We start from the raw sequence: 12,401 nt of genomic DNA, 5'->3' as shown, positions 1-12,401 counted from the left end.
TTTTCCAAATATTTTTCTTATTTGAAAATTAGAATAAATATAATAAAGAAAATCCCTTTCAGCACGCCGGAAGGCGGAGGTAGATTTCACCGGTGCTAAGTGGGGGATAAAAAAATTTTTACCTTAGAGTTAAGAAAACTTCAAATTTACTCGATACGACAATGGTTACATGTGAAAAGAGTTTCACATGTTTAGCATACAACAAGGCCCATATTACAAAAACTTTGGTCATCCTTAGCATACAAAGCTCCATAAAATAAAATAAAATTTTGTTCTAAAATTTTAGCATACAAAGCCCCATTTTCCAGAAAAATTTTGATCATCTCTTGCCGTAAGGGTTGATTATATCAAAAATTGTTTCAGACAAAGGTTTTAGGTGATGTTTAAAGGATTAACGACCATTTTAAACCGATTCGATACTTTGCCTATTAAGGGAGGTATGATTCTGTTTTCTTTTCGAAACCCCATTTTTTCAACCCTCTGGGCCAATGAATTTACTTAGATAAGTTTTAGGCCCTTATCCAAAGAATAGTAAGAAATTTAAACGAATTCGATATTTTACGTAATAAGAAAGTTATAACGATTTTTTTCTTGTTTTTTTGTTTAGGTCATCCCTTGCCGTAAGGGTTGATCATATCAAAAATTGTTCAGATAAAAGTTTTAGGTAATGTTTGCAGGACTAAGAGCCATTTTAAACCGATTCGATACTTTTCTATTAAGGGAGGTATCATTTTTTTTTTCGAAACCCCATTTTTCCACCCGTTATGTCAATGGTTGGTGATATCAAAAAACTTTACTTACATACGTTTTAGGCCCTTATCCAAATAATAAGAACTTTAAACAAATGTACTTTTGATACAAAAATTAACAAATATCTTGTCCTGTGTAAACATCAAAAAAGCCATAGCAGTGTTATAACATGGTTTAATTTAAGAAAACACAATGTTAGAGATAGCGCCACTGTCAAATTAGTAAAATAAACAACTTATATTATTTATTTTACTAATTTGACAGTGGCGCTATCTTTTACACGCCGGCCCGAAAAAATAAATGATAAGATTACAAAATGTAACCTTATCGCTGATGAATATTTTTCCATGATTCCTCTAAGTGTTCAGGGAAAGGATTATCCCATCCAAGGTTTTCTTGCCAAATCCGTTGCGTAAGTATTTTACAAACTATAAAATCTGGAGCTAACGGTCCCGAAGGGTCAAAATTGATGCGATAATAGCTAAGACGTTTCTTCTAATGAGACTCGAAAACACTAAATATTCATACTAAAAAATTGCATCATGTTGAAGCTAACAATCACGAATAACTAAAGATTTTATGAAAAATCAAATTTTTATTTTTTTACAACTTAAAATTTACAACCCACCCGGTTGGTCTAGTGGTGACCGCGTCTTCCCAAATCAGCTGATTTGGAAGTTGAGAGTTACAGCGTTCAGCGTATTAGTATATGAATATCGATACAGTCCACATGTTATTGCATTTTTACATCTTTCTTCAACATACGAACATGATAATTTTGTAAGGAAGACTAAATTGATCGGTTCATAAAACATCTAAATTATTAATAGAAAATGTAATAAGTAATATTTATTTTTACAAGAATCCGATAATAAAAGGCTAAGAAAATCCTTTTTGATTTCTTACAGCCTTCAGAAAATTCGGAGTACTTGTTTTCCAAACCTACCTACTTTACAAGTAGGTGTATGAACATAGTTGAATCTTAAGTGATTTTTCATTTTAAAAACTTTTCTTAATTCATTCAAATTTTTATTCTATTATATTGAAATATTATGTATTTTTTTGTTAATTAAAAAAAATCCTTTTATCTTTCGAGTTATGAAATAATTTAAGAAGCAGAGCTAATTATGAGAAAATTAATTAGTGAATTAGTATTTTTTATTACGGTTAAAAATAAAATTAAAAGATATATGTGATGATCTGTGTGTTAGTTATGCATAACTTTATATTTTGTCTGTTTTATATTTTTTATGTAAGTGTTTTAAAATATAGATGTTAAAATTATATAAGTGATCTTTTAAAAAAGGACTTTTACAATGCATTAAGGTGATGGTAAAATGGTTTTTACACCCCTTCTCACCGCACCCCTAATACAACATTCTCATCTCCCTTTGCTTCCGATTAATTCCACCTAATTAATCATCCTGCCAAAGATAAAGCGTCCCGTCGTAAAAGGTTATCAATTGTAAGAACTGGTATAGATAATGCAAATTAGTCTTTATTTCAAAATTAATCAATTTACAAACAGAACTAATTACTGATATAATTTTGTTGCAAGTCTACCTTCCTTTGTATTATTTAGAATAAATCGTAAGAGTATAATTTATTTATAAAGTTTTACTCGTATAGAATATTTTTATAAGACGGTACAAATAAATCTTTATTTACACGCACTTAACAATTACAGTTTCTAAAAATAAGAATTTAAAGGATTTTATACTTACTAAGTGCTTGTTTGTTGTTTCCATACATATTTTCAAAAACTATTGGATCGATTGAGCTAAGATGTGATCCAGCCTCATTTTTTTGAATCCTTCTCGACTCTAAACAGTTTTAACATTCAAGTATTCTGCGACTTGAGACGGGAGAGCAGCCATTGCAAATCATACTCTTTTTTTTAGATTTTAAGCGTATGAAAGTTCAAGAACAAATAAGATACACTTAAAATTCAAATCAAATATTCATTAAAATGCAAGCTATTATTTTTATTTTTATTTTAGTTTTAACACGTAAAACATCTGATTCGTTAACCCTTAATTTATTGTTTAATTAAAATTATTTTGAGATCTCAGTATGTGAATTTAAGTAAATTTATTAAAATTTTTAAATAAAATAAAGTAAAAACATAATTAACTTATTCTATTTAAAATAGTTATTTAGTGGTTTGGTAATTCTATAATATGACGTAGAAACTAAAAAAGGCCGACTTACTTTACACATTTTTTTATATATTTATTTTTTTGTAAGAGCCTAAATTAAGAATTCTTGTTAGTAACACAGTTATCATTTATGCAACATTAGGTCTATGAGGAGATTTACTAGTAGTATCCGGATGGTATATCTTAAACCTTCTCTTAACAGTGATAAAACATTTAAAAACGAAATAGTTTTAAAACTTAATTAAAATTATTTATGTTTCGACAAATGCGGAAATATTGATCAAAATTAAAATAAAACAATATCCATTATATATTTTGTTTTAAATTATACTACTATTTATTTATATGAAAAGTTTGTTAAAATCCATTCTTAGCGAGCAAGTAACTCATAAAAAAGAAATGTTTTTGGAAAAAAGAAAAGGAATTAAAAAAGTTTTATAAATTTTTTTCAATTTTAGTGCTTTGATTTAGCACTTTGAATTTTTTAGTTAATTGTATTCCGAACTCTTCGATCTGAAAAAAACTACATTAGATTATATTAAGAATTCTTGTTAGAATGTCATCATTTATATTATGTCGAAAAACTAAATATTATAATGTACTGGAAAAGGATTTCAGTTCAGTTTAATTGTGTGTTAAATGGGAAAAATATAAAAGCTGGTTATAGCGAGGAGCATTATATTCACAAAAATTCAATTTTAAATGAAATTTGTAAATATATATAACGTTTTTTGTTATGATAACGCGGGGGGGGGGGCAACAATAGCTATGCTCAGTAGTGCGGTGAAAGTTGATATCGTATAAAAGATGTCACGCTGAGATTTCATGCTGAGGTCACGGGTTCAAAAGGATTTGAATCCGGGACCTCAGCATGAAATGCCGAGGCGCTACCTATTCAACCTCGGAGGTCGACATGGTTTATTTTTGTTGTCAATCATTTCATATTTTCAATAATTGAAAAAGGTTTTTGGAAAGCGGTTATGTCAAGGATGATCCACGTCGTGAATGTAGAACCTTAAAATATTATATATTTTACTCCAGAAAGAAAACTGTTTTCTTGAAAATTAATGGTTCTAATACAGTAATACTTTCACTTTTGTTAATTGAAGGGGTCTGCAGATTGCTTTGTGAGCCAATGGATCCAATATTTTTCAACTACGTCAGTTTCTGGTGGATTAGAAGAGTGCCTCTCATCAGTTCTAATGAATATTTCCTATTTAAACTTGGAAAGTCAGTTTTCACAATCTTTTGGATTTGAAAATCAGATTTATAAACGATGATTAACAGACTCTTATTACATTTCTTTGTATTATTCGTGATTAAAAGGTGTCAAAGAAAAAACGTGTGTCTAACGTAATCACCACACAGTTATATTTTTTAAGAAGTGGATTTTTAAACTGGTAAAAGGTGCTTCCAAACTATGTTTTATTTTCTTAAAGATATTGTGTATAAATAGTATTGCATCTTTATATTCCAGTTATAAATTTATTTTTATTAAAGGAACAAATTATATTTATTTGTATTATTAAAACCTTGGACTATAGAAATATAATTTAATTACTTGTAGGCGCATTCCTGTTCACGGAAGGAGGGAATTGTCATATTGCCATACCTATTGAGCGGTAAATGGATCATCTGAAACTTTTTAGACGGGGAATATCCTTTCATAAATACTTAATATTTAGAGCTAAATTAAACACTTTCATCGTGGTTTGAATGATCTTCCCGTTGTTAACGTTTTGATATTTGATGAACAAAAAACTAACTGTTATAATAGATGATAGGATGTGATTGATGTAATGCTTGTTGGTACTACATTCCTATATATATATATATATATATATAAGGTTGGGCAAAAGTGTGGAATGTAATTTTTTAATTTTTTTATTTCAGCTTCTAGTTGATTTAGGAAAGCGTTTGACGTTTGACAAGGAAAAGCTCTTCATTAGAGCTAAAAATGCATTAAAAACACAGAATTTTCCGGAAATTAACAAAATGTATTTTCTTTTCTACTTTTTGTTTAGATATAAGCATACTTTTAAAACATAATCACTATTTTAGTAATATCAAATAGACCTAATTACAATGTTGTTTTGTTTTATTTTAATAAGATATTAATTTGTATTTTAATTACAAACCTACATGTAAGGAGTAAATGTTTTTAATTCGTGGCAATGTTGCTGATTTTTTTTTTTCTAATACAAAGATACGGAAAGACCGAACTGTGAGGAATATCTACATAATAGAATTGTTTTATGTATTGATTTCAGTAATTATAATATGCTTTAACAAAAACAATCTTATATTGATTTCAAAAGCCAATAGATTTTCATAACTTGGTTTTGAAGTACGAAGAAAGTCCGAAACTGATATGATCTCAATCAAGATTATTATTTCCTTCTGATAATCTACAATAAAAGTAATAATTTTAAAGTAAGAACTTTTTAATTTTCATTAAATGAAATAAGGTAATATTAAACTAATAATTTAATTAATTAAACGTCCAGGTTGACAATCAGTTTCTTACTTGTTTGATATATTTCACATTTTTATATCGAAAAAAATGTGTTTCGAATATTATAGAATTTAATTTCTGTCAAAGAAGAGTCAACGAATGGCAAGATGTCAGCAAGTTTGAAATTTCGACACAGAACATTTTATTAGCTTTATAACACACGCTGCTTTGAAAAAAGAACGAAATGAATATTAAAATATTTCAATTTTTGTTAATTGTAGTAGGAGGCTTGGAGGCTATTACTGGACAAGGTGACATAATTTTATTGGAAAGCAATATTTTTCTTTTAACTTTTCTCTAGGAAGACAAAGAAAAGAAGTACGATTCGATTATTTAATTATACAATTTTATGATATGAGAGATGTGGAAGGAGGGTAGATGCCCTTAAGGGTTGTTAAGGGAAAGTCTCTTTAACAACATTCTGTACCTTGATTTTTTTGTTGAAAGACATATTTTAAAAAGAAAGATTTAAAAATCGTAGTGGTTGTATGTTTGTTAATTATTGAGGGGTAGGAGTAGTAGGCTCCTTGCCCTAGAATTGAATGTCTGTTACATATGTTTTTTATTTTTTTCTAGAGGCAGAGCTCATTTAAAAAAAAGACGAGTTAACTGTGTCGGTATTTTAATTTTTGTTAACTGAAGATTTTTGAAGACTTGAGGATCTTGGCGAGCACGGAGCCTAAAAATGTCGGATAAATTAATATTTTGATAAAGAACGGCTCGAATATTGCAACTTTCTAGTTTTATCCAAGTAGATTGGTTGTCGACCCGAATTGAATACGAGAATTTCGCAGTCTTTTCAATCCCGTTGATGAGATATATTGGTATTGAAGAATTAAATTAAAAAATTTGGTAGACATTTGATAAACACTTTCTTTTTCATTCAAATTATATTATCAATATATTATTAATTATCATGAAGGTGAAGAAAAAATTACGAAATTAGGTTATATAATTATTATACAATTAAAAGTACATAAAATTTTATTTTATTAATAACGTCTGATATTTTTCATATTTTTTTTGTTCTTATACAATTATTATTCATTGTAATTTTTTTTAGAATCTGAGGTTATAATATATACAAAATGATTAATAAATCAATATAGTTAAATTAAAAAAAAAAGATTAAAAAAAGGAAATGAGGTCGCATTCGAACCGATGTGCCTTCATTCCCCTTGTAAGATCAAAATATTTCATTAATTAAAATTTTATTTGGCTAACTCTGGAACCAATGAAAACAAGTACCACTTATGATATATCGTTGTAAAGCTGTCAATGAGAGCTGAATACTACAGTTAAGTAAAAGTCCAAAATCAAATTTTTTTGGGGGATTTTGGGCATTTTGGACACTTTCGGTCCAGTCTATTGCAATCAAAAGGGGAGATGCACACTGATATTACAACAGTACTAAATTCATAATTTCAACATTCTACAACTAATCGTTTTTGAGTTATGCGAGATATTATACGTACATACGGATGTACGTACGTATAGACGTCACGCCGAACTAGTCAAAATAAATTCAGGATTGGTCAAAATGGATATTTCCATTGAAATCTGAAAATCGAAATTTTCGCGATCCCAATACTTTCTGTTTACTTCGTACAAAAAAAAAAAAAATTATGTGCTAGGAAACAATAACTACAATCTCAAATAGGATTTCAGTTGCAATTATGTATTATAAAAGATTATATTTATTTTTTAATTAATTTTATGTGCTGTCGTGTATGTTTCATTTTACAAACTAATAATATAAACTGCTATCATCAGTCTGTGTTCTTTAAAATACAGCGTTATATTAAATAGTATTAGTTGTTTTGCATTAGATAACCGTGCGGCGTTGTTTACACCACTGACTGAGTAGTGTCGACTGAGAGCTTAGTGACATTCACGGACCTGTCTGAACAGGATCGAGACGTCAGTTGTTGCGTAGTGGCTACCGGTAGTGTTAGGTTAGATGATACATATAAGTGTTGCACATTTTAAAAATTGTTACAACTAAATTTTCGTATTCAATTTCGGTTTTATTTAATTATGTTTTGTGTATTGTGACATCTAATGGAAAGAAAAACACTTTGGAATATTGGGTAAGCATTAAAGAATTTATCTACATGCAGAAATAACCTACGTAAAAATTGATTTTTAACAAAATAAATGTTGCCAGTTCTGTTAGTTTACAAAACCTATTTTATTGTTCTTTCTCTGCAAATCGCTTCACTTGTTGAAATTAAACATTATTAATAACAAATTCAATCATATATATATAAATGTATTTATTTATTTATAACGAAAGTAAGCAAATTAAGAATAATCTACTGCTAATTTTATAAAATCTTAACTCTACCATTGATTATTTGATAGTCATAAACGATAAAATGTTGGAAAATTTTAATTTTAAACATTAGAAAGCCGGTACATTGTTTTAATCTACTAACTGACTTACTACTTCAGAACAACTAACATTTCATGCCAGGCTTAGCAGGAAAATTGTAGTTTAAAAAATGTTATTGCCTTGGCTTTATTATTTATAATACTTTTAACATTTATGTGTACTATCAAAATTTTCAGCCTAATTAACATAATTATTCTGGAGAAATCATCGTTGGTTCTTGCAATTTTTTCTCATAATTTTCTATCTGCCTCAAACCTGTAAAATATTGGGGTTAACAAGTTTAAAAAACAAATTAATGAACCCTTTTCTATGGAAAATTTTGATTTATATAAACTGTATATACTCAGTAGAAAAATTAGAATCAATATTGGAGATTACTGTTTGTTACTGTTCTGAGTTTTACAATTAACCTAAAAAAAATAAAAATAATATCAGATTTATAAGTTTTTTTAAAATTCCAGGACTAGATCAATTCTTCTAGATTTATTTCAAATTATCATTTTGTTCATTTAATAATAATTAAAGATTATTTTCCTAAAAAAATTTAAAAAATGCACGTGTGTGGTATAAATACTTCAAAATGATCGAAATCTTTTACTATTCTTAATAATTTAACATAGATTTACAACAAATTGTAGTTTTTTATAATAGTTTTAAAAATGATTTATTCATTTATTTTCGCTAAACGTCTATTTGTCCAGTATTCCTACTTATTTGATAAGAAATCAAGCCACATTATGCTATTTCTTCTAGATTCAACGTAAATTTTAATACATAGTAATGTTATGCAATCTTATTTATTTTAAAAAACTGTTTTTTAAATGTTAAAATAAAATAGTTGTTAATTTACTTATGTTAAATAACTGATTATTATCGTAATGAATATTATGAAAATCGGTTACGTAAACATGTAGGTTTTTTCTCTAGTAATATCCATCAAGAATTTTAGTACGAACACCCATCGCGCACGAAATCTGCTGTTATTTGGGTCGTAAATTTTATACGACTCAAAACTCCAAACAATCTGCTGTTATTTTACGAACTCCGAAAAACTGCATTGGTACTATATTTGTGACATCTTTCAAAAATAATTTTTATTTGAAAAACACGTGGAATAATAATAAGTCATGCAAAAGCTATTGGCCAAAACTTTACAAATTGTGTACAATTTATACGAATACGGAATAATTTCTTGTTTATTTAAAAATGATAATTTCATTATTTTTAATATTAAAGTAAACTAGGATAAATACATAATTAAGATTTACATATGGAAATTTCAAATTTCATTTAACCAAGCTGTTCAAGAATTAAGAAAACATTTTGCCTGGTACTTAAAGCAAATTTCTGATTATTATTTTTTCAGATATCTATATCCTTATTCACCCGTATCAATCATTGTTTTCTGTTTTTTTTTTTTTTTGTTTTTTTTTATGTATCACAAAGTGGTTTATTACTGTACATGTAACAAAAGATTTGCCCACTATTTTAGTTTTGGTTGTTTTAAATTTGTTATGAGTTTGAAACAAAATTCGTTTAAAATGTTTGTTCGTATGGTACGAACAATGGTTAATATTTATTTAAATTCACTTAGATTTTATTTCCGAAACAGTTCAAAGTATAAAAATTATATTTGATTACTGCTGAGTTTATTATAAGGAGGGTGAATGATTCTACCAAATTTTTAAAAAAAATCTGATGTTTGAGAAAGTAATAACAGAGTAACTATATTTTTAAAAAAATGTTTGACCTTCAGCATTTTTTTGTAACAAAAAATAATACAGTTTGAAATAAAATAAAAATTTATACAGTTAACAAATTTTCCAATTTAATATTTCTGATATAAGCACTTATACATACAAAAATTTGACTTTTAATTTGTTTATAATTTTTCCTGTTTTAACTTAATTCTTTATTATTAATTTATTAAAAAATAATTTCCTTTTTACGATGAGAACAGTATTGTTTTTTTAATTAACAAAATATGAATAATTTTGAACCTTCATCGCAGAATGTAGCCGAAAACAAATTTTTGAATCGGTAAAATAAATTAACTTTTATCCAAATAGTATAAAATCGTATCATTTGGGAAACTTTTTAGTTAAATTTTATGAGATCTTCTTGTACCTTAGTGCCAATTTTAAGTAAATTTTTAAACGTTTTTTTGGTTTGAAAATTTGTCAAATTAAAAAAAAGGGCTGTAAAGGACGGATTTCCTTTAAAACTACTGGAATCTCGATTGTCTATAACAAAAAAAAATGAAAAAAAATCACTTCACGTAAACTTAGAATACAGCGTAATCTTGTAATTGTTCGTGTAGTTGTTTCTCTATGGATCACTCGGAAGTGACCACATTCTTTTTTTGCTTATCAAAGAAATATAGATGCATCAATTTACTGGAATTTAGGATAGTTTTAATCAAAGTTATTTCATACTCAATTCTTTTTCTATCCCAATGTTAATTGAATTACAATGCTCTGTACGTAAATTAATACGTACACAGTTGTTAAAACATAACTATGAAAAAAATCTTACCTTTGGGAGTATTTTTTATTTCTTTTTTGTTTATAAAAAAAACTATTTTTATCGAAACCGAACATTGAAAGAAATATGAAACATAAATTTTTCTCTTCCGCTTAAATAAATTATAATGCACACAAATAATGTAGAAAGTAAAAGGATGAGTTTAGAATAAAACTCAGTTTTTCAATCAAAATTTTAAGATTTAAATCTTTTAAACCATTTTTTTTTCTTTGGTAGATGAATATTACAAAAATTGATCATTATCATAGAGTAGCTCCAAATCATGTGGACTGGGGATTTCTTGTAATTGTATCAGTGATGCTGTATGATCATTTATATTGTTAGATTCACAGCTAGATTACCTTGAATATGATGGTTATTTTCACTTACGATCAAATTTGATTGATTTACAGCAGTAACATTGTGTTATTTGTTATTATACTTAGCATTTTTTACAACCATTGTGGTTTCTATTTGGTAGATCCCAATCTATGGTTCAACAAAATTAAAATTATGATTATCGTGAAGTGAGTGAACTGTGATGTTTGATATTCACACCGTGCTTCGGGAAAATTTTTTTTTCCGATAAACTGTTTTGTTTTGATCTTATTCCTTCTGCTTGCTCTGGCAAATAAAAACAAAAAATATGTCACCTTACGTCTAACTTACATATAAATGAGAAAGTTTATCTTTTTGCAACAGCATCATGCGAGAACCAACCGACCGATTGTTTTCAAATTTTCAGGATACATTTGTGTTATCCCAGGGAAGATTTTAAGACATATATCGAGGTCCTAGTTCTCTTGGTGGGGGGTGGGAGTGAAATTGAAAATTAAAGATATTCATTAAAGAAACGCAAATTCTTTTACTTCATTATACTTCTGTCACCATGGCAACAGAAATATCATTTAATAACACGGCTAATCGTTTTTTCTTTAATGAATATCTGTAAAATATGTAATAATCTCACAACCATGATGATAACGAGCGCGCAAGGTACTCCGCGCCCTGATTAAACGTCGGGCGAGCGAAGCGATCCCAGAAATATGTAATAATAATAATATAGCTTTTTTTCAATATTTTGTTTTAAAATTCATTATTTATAAAAAAATAATTACAATATATTTCGTAATTCACAGTATATATATAATTAGCATACATTTTGCAGCTTGATTCAAAAATAGTTGGAAAGAAAGAGTATTAAGATAGGATAAAATAATATTATCTACGAAACAAAAACACTACATCTTAATTTTAGTACTATAATAAACAAGCTAAAATATTACTAAATAAAAAAGCAATAACGTTATTACTATTAATATTATAATGCTACGTAATTATCTTCATAGGAAGAAACAATTCCCTTAAATAAAAAAAAAATCAAGTTCATTATAAATGACTCAATGCAATTCAAAGAAACAAAATTAGAATAAATCTCAAAAGTAGCATGTTATGTTGTAAAGGTAAATTTACTTATCAAGTAATCGTATTTAAAATTCATTACTACAGCATAATTTAATTAGGATTTGAGTACATAAAATGATTAAGAAATTTTTTTTTCATTTACAATTTACCAGTTATATTTTAATCGTTCAAAAATAATATCTTCTATTGATTCAAGCTCATCCAACTAAACTTTAAACAACCGAAACTCGGGCAGAAAGTAATATGAAACATCGACATCAATGTTTAAAATAAAAAGGTAAAATATTATACATCACCACAAAACACATTATAATTATTTTTTGTTGAAATCCTAAGCAGTTAATAAATGAACTCTCAACTAGTTCCCATCTATAATGTTACGCATCTCTGCAATAGGCTGCCAGCTTTTCCCAGTCCTTTACGTTCATAACGTATATAAATAAATCACGTGACAGCTCGATTGACCCTAGCCAGCAATCCCCCTCCACTCGGCGAGACAGGCATCGAGCAATAAAATTAAAAAAATTGCTCTTTCTGTAATACATAAACATATTCTGTACATTACGCAAGAACAGTGTACACTTAACATTTCTGACCCGCGATTTACAATTAAGATTGATTAGCACACACCTAG

Source organism: Lycorma delicatula, chromosome 3 (assembly GCF_047948215.1).
Source record: "Lycorma delicatula isolate Av1 chromosome 3, ASM4794821v1, whole genome shotgun sequence".
NCBI lineage: Eukaryota > Metazoa > Arthropoda > Insecta > Hemiptera > Fulgoridae > Lycorma > Lycorma delicatula.
The sequence above is the reverse complement of the archived record's forward strand: the minus strand, read 5'-3'. Positions refer to the sequence as shown.